The sequence below is a fragment of the Piliocolobus tephrosceles genome, chromosome 2 (genome assembly GCF_002776525.5).
Source record: "Piliocolobus tephrosceles isolate RC106 chromosome 2, ASM277652v3, whole genome shotgun sequence".
Classification (NCBI taxonomy): Eukaryota; Metazoa; Chordata; class Mammalia; order Primates; family Cercopithecidae; genus Piliocolobus; species Piliocolobus tephrosceles.
In genome coordinates this window covers 177,227,763-177,241,675 of record NC_045435.1, presented here as the reverse complement: position 1 = coordinate 177,241,675, position 13,913 = coordinate 177,227,763, and the positions used below count along the sequence as shown (strand labels likewise).

The 13,913-nt window shown below is 43.5% G+C and overlaps 1 pseudogene; it reads right to left on the bottom strand.

Annotated features, from left to right (window-relative positions):
- Positions 1-913: 913 nt before the first annotated feature.
- Positions 914-2,188, bottom strand: LOC111550113 (annotated as a pseudogene).
- Between the last annotated feature and the right edge of the window lie 11,725 nt (positions 2,189-13,913).

The following is a 13,913-nucleotide window of genomic DNA, read 5'->3' as shown; positions in this document are numbered from 1 at the left end:
TTACAGGCACACACCACATGCCCAGCTAATTTTTGTATTTTTGTAGAGATGGGGTTTCACCATGTTGGCTAGGCTGGTCTTGAACTCCTGACCTCAGGTGATCCGCCCGCAGTGGCCTCCCAAAATGCTGGGATTACAGGCATGAGCCACCGCACCTGGCCTTACTAGTTGATTATTTAAGCGAACCTTCAGCGACAAAATTGTTTTAAAACGTACTGATACTTGAGCCTTGTCTGCAGAGGTTGATGTCATTGATTTAAGGTGGGCCCAGCCAGTGGTTCAATTTTGCCTGTCTTCCAGTGATTGGAATGTATAGCCAAGAGAGTGTAGTTATGGTGCTGGCAGAAGTATTAACCTATCTGGATGTCACTGTCTTCACTTTCTGACTAGGCTGCTTCCAGGGAATCTTTCCACCTCAATATTTATTAGAGATCTATAATTTTATAACAAACTTTTAAAGGAGACTCAGTTTCCTTAAACACAACTGATGACACCAGTTTTCTGGTTTTCTTCCATTTTTGTTTTTAGAGCCACTGTGTCACTCTGTTGCCCAGGCTGGCTTTGAACTCCTGAACTCAAGGGATCTTCCCACCTCAGCCACCTGAGTAGCTGGGACTATACGTGGCACACCACTGTGCCTGGTCAGTTTTCTGGTTTTGATAACCTATAGTTGTGTGAGATATTATCATTGGGCAAAGTTGGAGGAATATATAGGAGAAGTCTATTTTTGCAACTTCCATGTCTTATTTCCAAATAACCCTAATTGATGATGTACTTCATTGAAACATTAGACTTCAATGAAATCATTACCTATATTTGTAATGACTTGAGAGTAATATAATTTAACTTATTTTTTTGACCTCTGAACTTTTTATTGGCCTCCTGCCCCAAAGGGTACCCTGCTTCTGCTGGTTTAATGTATCAGAACTTTGGTGTCTTTGGTCTCAGATACCTCTTTGCCATCCATTATCCAGCGGATGGTGGTCTTTTGGATGGTTTGCATGGAGTTGCTGCTGTCCAGGGCATCACCAAGATTGAAGTCCTTGCCGTCTTCCAGCAGGTGGCGGTAGGTGGCAGTCTCAGCCTCCAGCTTGACCCTGATGTTCAGCAGGGCCTCGTACTCCTGGGTCTGGCACTGTCCCTTTGCCCGGGCCTGTGCCACCTCTGACTCCAGGTGAAGCAGGATCCTGTTAAGCTGCTCCATCTGCAAGGCATAATGGGCCTCCAACTCCCTTAGGCTGTTTTCCAGGCTGGCCTTCAGATTTCTCATGGAGTCCAGGTTGATCTCCAAGGACTGGACTGTATGTCTCAGCTCCATTAGCATCATAGCAGCTCCAACCTGGGCGGATGGTGTGATGACCCCTGTGGTGTTCTCCTCAATCTGCTAAGACCAGTACTTGTCCAGCTCCTATTGGTTCTTCAGAGCCAGCTTGCCATATTGGGCCCAGATGTCTGCCATGATCTTGGTGAGATCCTGAGAGTTGGGGACATCTACCTCCACATACAACCCAGAGCTAGCAGTCTGGGCTTGTAGGCCTTTTACTTCCTCTTCTTGGTTCTTCTTCATAAAGCACAGCTCCTTCTTGAGAGCCTCAATCTGTCTCCAGCTGCAGCCGAGTGGCATTGGTGTCATGGATTCTGTTTCCATGGATGTTGTTCTTCACAGACTGGCGTGTGGCCAGCTCTGTCTCATACTTGACTCTAAAGTCATCAGCAGCAAGACAGGCATTGTCAATCTGCAGAATGATGTGCATTGTCCACAGTATTTGTGAAGATCTGAGCCCTCAGGTCCTCGATGGTCTTGAAGTAATGGCTCCAGTCTCTGACCTGGGGTCCCTTCTTCTCCAGGTGCTCCTGGATTTTGCTTTCCAGCCTCTGGTTCTTGGTCTCCAGGCTCCTCACTCTGTCCAGGTAGGAGACCAGGTGGTTGTCAGGCTTTGCATGGTCTCCTTGTTCTGGATGCCACTCATTCCTGCCAGACCCCCAGCCATCCCTGCGGCCAGGACCTGGGACCCCATGCTGCCCCAGAAGCTGGTGGAGTGAGACATGGAGATCCGGGAACCAGAGCCCCGGCGCCTGCACAGACGCTGGCCATGCTGCTGACCAGCTGGGAGTTGTAGCTGGGCACCTGGACAGAGCACAGGCACCGGTAGTTGGTGGAGAAGGCAGAGTGAGTGGCGAAGCTCATGCTGTCCAGGGAGGAGGGTAAGAGGATAGGACTCAGGCTTTGCCGACCAATTTAACTTATTTTTAAGACATATCTTAATGGAAGATTTTCTCCTCTTTAGAGTCTTCCACTATGCCTCTCCAATAAGCTCGCTTGGTGACGTCTTGATATACTTTATATTTTTACCCACTAGGTTCATGGTTAATCCAGTAAAGGTTCACAAGCATAGGAGGGAGAAGTCTGGGGGATGTGGGTGGGAGGAGGGTCCCTTGCTCTCTAGTAGTGCCCCTCTCTACTTCTGAGATCCATTCCCAGTGGACCTCTGTTCTCTACTTCCTGTATCTGGCAGTCATTTCCAGGAGAGCAGAGCCACCCAGGGCAGTTCCATAATTTTGTGCCCATTTCCCACTCATTTCTGACAGAACCCTTCATTTTATTGAAAACACATGATTGTTTTTACTGTTCCTCCCTCCCAGCTTCAACAAAGGAGGAGGGGGTGGGTCAATATTTTATATAGGTATTTACTTAGCATTAACTCATCAAACTGTCATGTTATTTTAAACTTTAGTTTCATTTTTAAAAAATCTATGACACTGTAATTGGAGGTGGCAAACAAACAAAAAAATCATGGAATCCAGAGGATGGAGGGCATGGGGCTAGTGGCTCTACTCCACAAGGTTTTGTAAGGATGGAGGTTTTAAAAAAAATGAGTCTATTTCTGTGGATGGGAGGAAAAAATAATTTTTTAAAATGGTAACTCTGTCCTATCAGAGTCAAATTCCAGAAAAATCATACTTTGGAAAACCTGTTATAGTGTCTCTCTTTTTTTTTTTTTTTTGAGACGGAGTCTTGCTCTGTCGCCCAGGCTGAAGTGCAGTGACTGGATCTCGGCTCACTGCAAGCTCCACCTCCCGGGTTCACACCATTCTCCTGCCTCAGCCTCCCGAGTAGCTGGGACTACAGGCACCCGCCACCTCACCCGGCTAATTTTTTGTAGAGACGGGGTTTCACTGTGTTAGCCAGGATGGTATAGTGCTTCTTTTTCTTTCTCTCTTCCTTCCCCCCTCCCCCCAGGCCCCTCCCGCCCCCCCCACACACCTTTTTTTGAGACAGGGTTTCACTCTGTCACTCAGGCTGGAATGCAGTGGCACGATCACAGCTCACTGTTGCCTCAACCTCTCTGGGCTCAAGTGATCCTCCCATCTCAGCCTCCCAAGTAGCTGGCTCTACAGATGTGCGCCACCACTAACTTTTGTATTGTTTTGTAGAGACGGGGGTCTCACTGTGTAGCCCTAGTTGCTCTGGAACTTCTGGGCTCAAGAGATCCATCCACCTTGGTCTCCCAAAGTGTTGGGATTACAGGAGTGTGCCACAGGGCTCGACTGTGTTACCTTGTTTCTGTTACTTTGCGGAAGGTTGCTTTTCCAAATGTACCTACTTATAAAACATCGACATTAAAATGCAGATGTGGGAAAGTCCACTGGGCGCAATGGCTCACACCTATAATCCCAGCACTTAAGGAGGACAAGGTGGAAGGATCGCTTGAGCCCAGAAGTTTGAGACCAGTCTGGGCAACAAAGTGAGACCATCTCCCCTTTGTTTAAAAAAAAAAAAAAAGAAAAGGAAAGGAAAGAAAAAGAAAAAGAAAACAAAAGTGGAAAGGGTAAGACCTAGTCACAATTATAAAGGATCCAAAGTTAGGAAGAGTGAAGCTCGTGTTTTTTTGTTTTTATTTTCTTTATTTATTTACTGAGACAGGACCTCACTCTATTGCCCAGGCTGAAGTGCAGTGACATGATCAAAGCTCACTGTAGCTTCAACCGCCCAGGCTCAAGTGACTCTCCCACCTCAGCCTCCCCAATAGCTGGGACTACAGGCACACACCACCAAAACTAGCTAATTTTAAAAAACGTATTTTTTGTACAGACAGAATTTCACCACATTGCCCAGGCTGGTCTTGAACTCCTGGGCTCAAATGATTCTGCTGCCTCCACGTCCCAAAGTGCTGGGATTACAACTGTGAGACGCTGCACGTGGCCAAGTCCACTTTTTTTTTTTTTTGAGATGGAGTCTTGCTCTGTCGTCCAGGCTGGAGTACAGTGGCATAATCTCAGCTCACTGCAACCTCTGACTCCCGGGTTCAAGCAGTTCTCGTGCCTCACCCTCCCCAGTAGCTGGGACTACAGGCACATGCCACCATGTCTGGCTAATTTTTGTATTTTTAGTAGAGACGGAGTTTCACCATGCTGACCAGGCTGGTCTCGAACTCCTGATCTCATGATCCGCCCACCTCAGCCTCCCAAAGTGCTGGGATTACAGGTGTCAGCCACTGTACCCGGCAACCAAGCCCATGTTTTAATTGTATATGTTGGTGCAATAGTAATTATGGTTTTGCCATTTTAATAGCAAAAAAACACAATTACTTTTGCACCAACCTAATATAAACGCATTAGTAGAAGTGAATCCAGGTAAGTAGTATGAGACTACTGGAAAGTAAATGACTGAATTCCTAGTCACTCTAAGGAAAAATGTGATAATCTGTAATTGTACACACACAGCAGAGGTCTGGCTACTAAACCCTGAGTTCACCCATGTCTAAAAGGAAATCCAATGATAAGTAAACATATCATTACTGTTTCAACACAGGCAGGCTTCCAATGACAACTGAAGAGACAAGTGGAATTATCAGTTGCCTACCTGGGGCTACTGAAGAATGATATACCTGATGTCTAAATTAGTTCTCATTCTACTAGACTCTGTTCCCTCTCTGGGGAGCATGGTTTTCATTATTTACATTTCAGGTTCTTTAATCTTAAAATCACAATTGGCATCATTCCATTAATTTCTTCAGCAATCACCAGTAGACCACAGGAATTTAACACCTTGCCACCAAAACCTAGGCAAATGAAGTCCCCAGCTAGAAGGAGCTACACTCAGTACACAGAAAGACAAATGTTAACGTGACCAGCAAGTATAAAAAGCAGGCAGAGAAGGGATAAATCATCATGCTAGATGCCATTATGGAGAAGGTATAACCTTAAGTTGCTAATCAAATTTCTGTTGATGGCAGAGACAGTGGAGCATCTGACTTTATGCATGAGCTGTTCATGTAGTTAAATGAAAGACTATTTTTCATTTAGTCCTCTCTGTTATATGACTACACACATTCTGAACTGGTTGTTCTCTTTATTAGAAATAGAGTCACTCTATAAATGATTTGTAATGAACACTTAGGCATATGCTGCCTGGTACATCTCCTAATATCCCTGGCCTGGAGATTCTGCTGCTGGCTCTGCTGAGAATTAGTCCTGAGACTTTGGGCAAACATAGTTTTCTCATCTTTAAAGTGAGGGAGCCTGACCCTTGCAGGTCTAAAATTATTTGACTCTGATCATAAACATATCTTGAACTTCAGATTCATTTTTGGTTCTTATTTCTTATTTCCGTGTTAATCACCAAGTTCTGTTGGTCCTTCTAGGAAGGAAATTGTTTTTGAATCTCTCTGTTCTGTCTATTCTCACAGCTACACATCTGCTGTTACATCATGTTTGGACCATTATAGTAGCCTCCCAAATGGTCTCCTTGTCTCTATTTTCTCCCATTCCTTATTCGTCCTGGGAAATCTCTCACTCTTTTTGAAATACCAATTTCCCTACCTCACTTTCTTGAACAAACACTTTGGAGATAAAAAATAGAGATCGTGACTTCTCAGCCTTTTGACTAAGATCAAGTGTAAAAGATAGAGATCAAACACCTTTTGGCAGTTGAGGCTTTCCACAATCTAAATTTACCTTGTCTTCTGTTTCCTTGCCACATTACCACCTCACCTTATTCCCCACTGTGTCTCTGCCTGAACCAAGACCAACTGGACCTGTCTGCTCACTAACAAACATGTCATTTACTTTCCCTCATTCTGTTTCTCAAGCCTGCAACATTCTTACTACTCCTCCTTGCTAATCAAATCCTAGGAAGTTTTTTGAGACTTGGGATGTTCTACGTTTTGCCGAAAGCCTTCCACCACCTAATCTAACTTACACTAATTTTCCCCTTTCTCAGAGCCCCTCCTAGCATTTATGACCTCTAGTATGTATTTTGACACGATTCCATACTATTATACACTATTACTGATCTTATCATGGGTGTATGTTTGGACAAAAATAAGACCATTTTCCATTTATTTTGCATCCTCTACGGCACCTGGTAGACACTGTGCGTATGTTAGGCACATAATCAGCGTGCATGGACTGAGTTTGCCCACTTGTTTCCTAGTGCCTTTCATAGGCATCCTGGTTTTGCCTTTTCCTTTCCATTCAGGAGCTAATTCCATCCTCACATCTCTGTCCTACCAATACAGCCCTCTCTCCCTATGGAGGCTCCGGGGCCCCCATTTGTCATGTTCTCTTTGTAGCACTTGGTAGCAGATCAGCTGTGTTTCCACTTCTGCTCTATTCTTTGTTTTCTTACAGTGGGCTAAATAGTCCAGGACTTCTGCTTCATACAGGCACGGTCTGCAGAACAAGAGCCCTGTTGGAATTGCCATAATCAAAGAGATCGTATATATTGTGGGGGCTGGGGAGGGGGTGGAAACTCACAGAAAGCAGTACGGTGAAGTGTTTCGGTGTCTGGTATACACATAGGCCCTGGGACAGTTTTGGAGATAGGTCTAGAAATTGGGCATATGTGACTGAGATGTATGGCCAATGGCAATTTCATAAACTGAACTATAAAGTCAACAAACCCACAAATTTGCTTTTAGAGCTAAAGTTAATATTACCCAGTTCAATCTCTCTTTTTTTTTACACCCTAAAACCTAAGGTCCAAAGAAGTACTTGCAAATAGTAGAAAATAAATATTAGCTGATTGCAAATAATCTAATCAAGTTAGTCTTTAGACAGATTCATTCTTTATGGTATTTAATGTCAGAGCCAACTAGTCTTGGTTTTAGTCAGCAGTTCAAGAGTAAATCATACTTGTCAGCATGACAACTAAATAGGGCCCATCAAGGGAATCTGGCTTTGCTGACACCTTGATTTCAGACCAATGAACCTGACTTAGGACCATCTGACCTCCAGAACTATAAGAAAATAAATGTGTGTTGTTTTAAGCCATCAAGCTTCTTGTAATTTGTTACAGCAGTCCTAGAAAATATACAGTGACCTTAGGGATTCTTCAAGTATGGTAAACTTCAGTAATATCTTTAACTCAATAGCACTGGAAAATCAGATAAGCCATATTAATTATGTTTTTTCATGTTATCAGATGTGGGCCACCAGCCTTAAGCCAGGGGAAGCTTTGTAAGACAGGAACATATAAAATGATAAAAGCTTCACTACCTACAGTTTTCCTGACTCTGATTCTGAGTGGGACAACCAGTGAAAATTGCAGGTGAAGAGAAGAAATGCATATTTATCCCTCCACTGGGAAAAAAATACTGTCAAAAGCTACGTGACTTGAGGTAAATTAATTTGCTTATTTAGGCAATTATTTAAGCTCAGTTTACTCACCAATAAAATGATAACACCTACCACAAAAGATTGTTAGGAGGCAAAATGATTATAGATTAATTCATGTATTTTCCAGTCCTTGGAAATGCAGATTCCCTATGTGGCATTGGTCAATGGTTAATGCCTGTTTTTCTGGCCAGGGATTTTTGATCTGCCAGCTGTGAACAGTTTGTCTTCATTCATTCATCTTTAAATTCTTACTTATTAATTGACAAGTAAGTATCAGGTTGTATTCTAGGCATTGGGAATGTTTCTTTAAAAGTTGCTAAAAAAAGAAAAAAAGGTTGGATCTCTGAGATATATTAAGTGAACCAAAGGAAATTCCAACACAACATACATAGTGTGATACCTTGTGTATAACATTAACAATATGTATGTATCATATAGAGATATGTATATATCTGGCCAGGCATGGTGGTATGTGCCTGTAATCTCAACTACTTGGGAGGCTGAGGCTGAAGGATCTTTTGAGGTCACGGGTTTGAGGCCAGCCTGGACAATATTTTGAGACCCCATTTCAAAATTTTAAAAAGAAAAGAAAAAAAGGATGCAATATGTATATATTTGGAAGGCTAGATATGGTGCTGCTGCCTTTGGGGAAGGTCACGATCATTTGGTGAAAGATTGGGGAATACAGGTAGGTGGGATGGAGGCTTTCATGTTTTACTTTCTGAAGTTCTCTATTGCAATGCTTCTCAAGCTATAGTGAAAAAACACATCTTGGAAACTAGTGTGGAATGATACTTCTGTAAAAATCCAATAAAGATAAGTTACTAGTAAAATGATTTTTAATTTTTTCTTTTTTTTGAAATAGGGTCTTGCTTTGTCACCCAGGCTGGAGTGCCATGGCATGATCATGGCTCACTGCAGCCTTGACCTCCCAGGCTCAAGTGATCCTCCCACCTTAGCCTCCCGAGTAGCTGGGACTACAGGGTTTGCATCACTATGCCTGGGTAATTTTTAATTTATTTTGTAGAGATGGGGTCTCACTGTGTCACCCAGACTAGTCTCAAACTCCTGAGCCTCCCAAAGTGATGAGATTACAGGCCTGAGCCACCTCATCCAGCTGAAATTTTTAAAGACATTGAAAATACAAGCCTGCATTGTTTATCATTGGATTCAACGATGTCAGATTATTCTATCAACATGCCATAAGTTTCTAAACATTTACTCTGAATTCTTTACTTACTTCGTTGAAGATGGGTAATAAGTTCAGAGTTAGGTGCCAGTCCATGGGCCACAGGCCACTTTTTGAATGGCATTAAATATATATGAATTAATATATATGTAAATTAATATATATGTATAAAAATATATTAATTTTTGTCCCTGTAGCCATACCCTATATTCTACCCCTAGGATTTTCAGTTACATGAATACATAACTCCTTTTTATTTATTTAATCTTAAATCCATCTTAACGGAAAGACTGATACAAGGAATATTGTGGTACGCTAGAATGTGGAGTCACACACACGTATTACACTGAATATGTATGACTTATAGAATTGCAACGACTTGAAAAAGAATTTCGACTCAGTGTGGTAATAATAGAAACAGATACAATGCACAGAAATTGTTCAAAGGATGGAGGAATTTTTTTTTGACAAAGATAACAAAGAGGAGGTAATATGTGGTCTAGGTTTTAAAGACTACGTACATAGCCGGGCGCGGTGGCTCAAGCCTGTAATCCCAGCACTTTGGGAGGCCGAGACGGGCGGATCACGAGGTCAGGAGATCGAGACCATCCTGGCTAATACGGTGAAACCCTGTCTCTACTTAAAAATACAAAAAACTAGCCGGGCGACGAGGCGGGCGCCTGTAGTCCCAGCTACTTGGGAGGCTGAGGCAGGAGAATGGCGTAAACCCAGGAGACGGAGCTTGTAGTGAGCTGAGATCCGGCCACTGCACTCCAGCCTGGGTGGCAGAGCAAGACTCCGTCTCAAAAAAAAAAAAAAAAAAAAAAAAAAAAAAAAAAATAAAGACTACGTACATAAACGTTGGTCAGAAAGATAAGTGTGGAAGAGCATTTTAGGCAGAGGCAAAACGGGTGCCAAGATGGGGAGGTATGAGATCGCTGGGTGTGTTGAGAAATACAGTGAACATCTGTGTTTCAGCCTCCCCAGTGCTCAGTCTCCCTCAGTTTTCCCTTGAGGACTTGCAACTTCTCCATTCTCAACAAATGTGGTTTGGGTGGGACTAACCTCTTTTAATCTGAGCCTCCCATCCCCCTTCCCTCCCACACAGTGATTGGTTCTGAATGTCTGTCAGGTCCAGGTCTCTTGCTGGAACACTTGCAAGGGGAGGAGAGAGAAGTGCTTGTTCTTGCTGGGATTGCTGAGAGGAAGATTTAAGCACAGAGCTACTGAGTGGCATCTTGACACAAAAGAGAACCAGCTGGAGAATGGAACCAGCAGAGAAAAGGGCAGAGACCAGAGCTAGAAACAGAATCCAATCACTTAGTTTATGCCCCTTCAGCCATGCCCTGTATTCTACCACTGGGATTTTCAGTTACATGAATACATAACTCCCTTTTACTTATTTAATCTTAAACCCATCTTAACAGAAAGACTGACACAAGGAATACTATGGTTCGCTAGAATGTGGTGCGTACCTGTGTATACTAGGGACTAATGTGGCCGAAGAGGTGGGCGAGGGCAGGCGTGTGAAGGGCTGAGGAAGAGGCCCTCATTTTAGGGGACTCTCAGAAACTCCGGAGGGTTTAAAGCAGTGTTTACCTCAACAAGAGAATCAAGAGCTATAAATCAGAAACTGTAATATTAAGAACATTAAGTTTCTCTAGCTTTTCTAGTAGTTCATTTCTTGTTATTGTTTTCCTCTAATAATTACAAAACTTGAAAACAGGAGAAGGAGGGCTACAGAAGTAGCTGGGGCTGGAGCAGTGACTTCAGGGACTGGAAATAGCCCTGTACAATTAAAAACAGAAAGGACCTAGCAAGTCCCTGGAAATGACATTTTTAAAATGATTCCATTTTCCTTTTAAGAATTAAGTTGTAATTTTATTTTGAGCAACGAAGTGGCTGACCCCTTTTAGTAATGTTTTCTATTTCATAATAAACATTCAACAGAAATAGAATTTCATGAGGAAACTTTTACAAATAATGAGAATCAGCTATTCCGAAGCTTCCTACACATTTTAATTCGTGTTCTCCCAGGAACACATTCATTAACTATTTTGAACACTATAAAACAAAAGTAAACCGGCACCACATCAAGTTCCCTGCATATAGCTGTCATGTCTGTTTAAATTCTCTAGCAGTTTGTGTGTGTGTGTCTTGTGATATTTTTCACAGTTCCAGGCCAGCTGTTTTGAAGCATGTTCCTAAATTTGGATGTGTCTGATTATTTCTTCATGATTATATTCAGGTTAAATATTTTTCAAGGAATACTCCATAGGTAATGTTGTATCTACTCCATGCTTCGCATCTAGGGGCACACGTTGCCCAATTTTTTGTTCAATTATTGGCTAATTTTTATCATTTGTTAAGGTGGTGTCCATCACACTTCTCCATTGTAAAAGTACCTTAACACCCTTGCAATTAATAAGTAATCCATGGGGTTATTCTTCCACAATAAATAGCATTCTCTATAACAAATACCAGTATCAAAGAAAAATGGCCCATAATGAAATTTTGTACAGTTAGAATGACTTTAACAAACCTCTAGTGAGTATTCACTAAACTATGTTATGCTAGGTACTAAGACCAAAGTGGTGAGCAAGTAGAGTACACAGAATGCTGCATGAAAGGGCAGAATACTACAGGAGCATACAGGAGAGGAGCAAAGACCATTACATGTGAAGAAATGGAAGTTCAGAGATGTGAAAGGAGTTGACCAAGATTTTAGATCCAGTAGCAGAAGTGAAATTAGAACTGGTTTTTCTGATGCCCAGTCCAGTGTTCTCTCCATGACCACAAACAACGGCTCTACTGTAATGTTGGTTCTCCAGAACAAGTATAGCATTTGTTACCACAGTGAAAACAATGATACCTTAGTACTAAAAGAACAAGCTTTCTCCAGATCCACCACAAGGTGCTTTAGAGGGAATTTCGATTTAAATTATGTACATTGTAACATTAAAGTCACTGGAGACCTAGTCTAGTTTTGCCTCAGGGACCTGTTTCTTTATAGAGTCACTGTCACACACACACATAGGCACATACACACGCAGGCACATGCAGACAGCACATAACTGGATATTGCTTATCAGCCCCATCTTAAAAATACCACAGAACAAGATTTTTCTTTTCAGCAATCAGGAAACAGTTCAGAGGTATCTACATCCCAGTCTTAAGAGTAATGACTTACATTTGATACAGAATTTTTATAGTTTACATAGTATTTTCATATACTATCACTGGACTCTTGAAAACAACCCAGTTAAGGCAGGTGTGGTTGGGCACACCTGTAGTACCAGCTACTCAGGAGACTAAGGTGAGAGGATCACTTGGTCCCAGGAGTTCAAGTCCAGCCTGGGCAACACAAGGAGACCTCATCTCTTAAAAAACACCTGAATTGGCCAGACACGGGTGGCTCACGCCTGTAATCCCAGCACTTTGGGAGGCCGAGGTGGGTGGATCACCTGAGGTCAGGAGTTCGAGACCAGCCTGACCAACATGGTGAAGCCCCGTCTGTGGTGTTAGCCGGGTGTGGTGATGCATGCCTGTAATCCCAGCTACTTTGGGAGGCTGAGGCAGGAGACTCGCTTGAACCTAGGGGGCGGAGGTTGTAGTGCGCCAAGATCACACCATTGCACTCCAGCTTGGGCGACAAGAGCGAAACTCTGTCTCAAAACAAAAAACAAAAACCCACCTGAATTATTTCTTAAGGTTGGAAAGAGGGATCAGTGTAAAATGTTGGCTGGATTACTGTCTTGCCTTTAGATATAAAAATATCTAGTGTATACCTAATATTCAGAATTAAAAACTAGGGAACGATCAAACGTATATATATCTTCTTTTTCAAAAGCCTGTGGCACCCAGTGTTTCCAGGTGGTCTCCCATTCAAGGACTAGCTAAGCAGGTCGGACCCTGCTTAGCTTCCAAGATCAGAGGAGATAGGGCAAGTTCAGGGTAGTGTGGCTGTGGACTATATGTTTTTATACCTATAATTTATTTATATTCATTCAATCAATCCTACCCCGAGCAGGACGATCTCAGCTTCAAACTCAGAAGCTGGATCTGGTGGTCAGCTCTTTCAGGCAGTGTTTCGTCATGGGATTTAAGATCTCTTGTGCTTAGTTTTGGATCTGGAAACATAAATCCCAACCTGAACTCTTCCCTGTGCTGTCGGAGTTCAGGGAGAAAGGTGGCAGTAGATAAGTCATATACTGGAAAAGCTTCGACTCCACCCTGTCATGAAAACTTTCAGGAACATTTCTTATGTCTTTTTAGAGACAAGGGCTCACTATGTTGCCCAGGCTGTCCTCGAACTCCCGGGCTTCAGCAATCCTCCCGCCTCACCCTCCCATGTAGCTAGGACTACAGGACCCGGACCCGGTGCCGCCTAAGAACTGGTTTTAAACGTGAACGCCACGATGATCATTTGCTTTTTGCTCTGCCTTTCATCTTCTGGATAAGAAACCTCGTAACAGGTTTGGGATAAGTGAATTCAAGTATTATTATGGCATTTCCAATTTTCACGGAAGAACTTTGGCGATATCATAATCGTCACAAGTCCTGAAAGGGCCATCAAAGGTCAAGCAGGGAGGTGGGTTTCCTGGAGGGCTTCACTGTGGAGTAAGTGACTAGAGGGGGCTGATCAGTTTCCCCTTTCCCGTTTCCCAGAGCTCAGTGGTAGTCGGCTGCCTACACCCCATCAGACAAGTGGCCTGAGTCCCCCGCAAACCCTGCTGGTCCGGCCGCCCCCGCCAAGCCTCAAGGCGTTCAAGCCAGGAACGATCGCGGTCAGCTCTGCCACGGAACATGTGCAAGACCCGGCAGCAGGTTCCGAGGGAGGTGAATTGACTTCACAACGGTCGAGAAGGGGGAACCCGCCCACTTCGTCATTTCTCGGAATCCCAGGGGCTCGCCGCAAGAGCGGCTCACAACCGGAAAGCCGTAAAATACTAGGTCTCTCAGCTCATGCGCGGCGCAGTCGGCTTCGCGTGGTTGCCGTAGAGAAGATCCCTCCGCCAGCCGCTGCATCCGGCGGCCGGATCTAACTTCCCTGCCAGGGTTCTACCCATGCGCGGCCGTGACGTAGACGGTTCTTTCCTTTGGG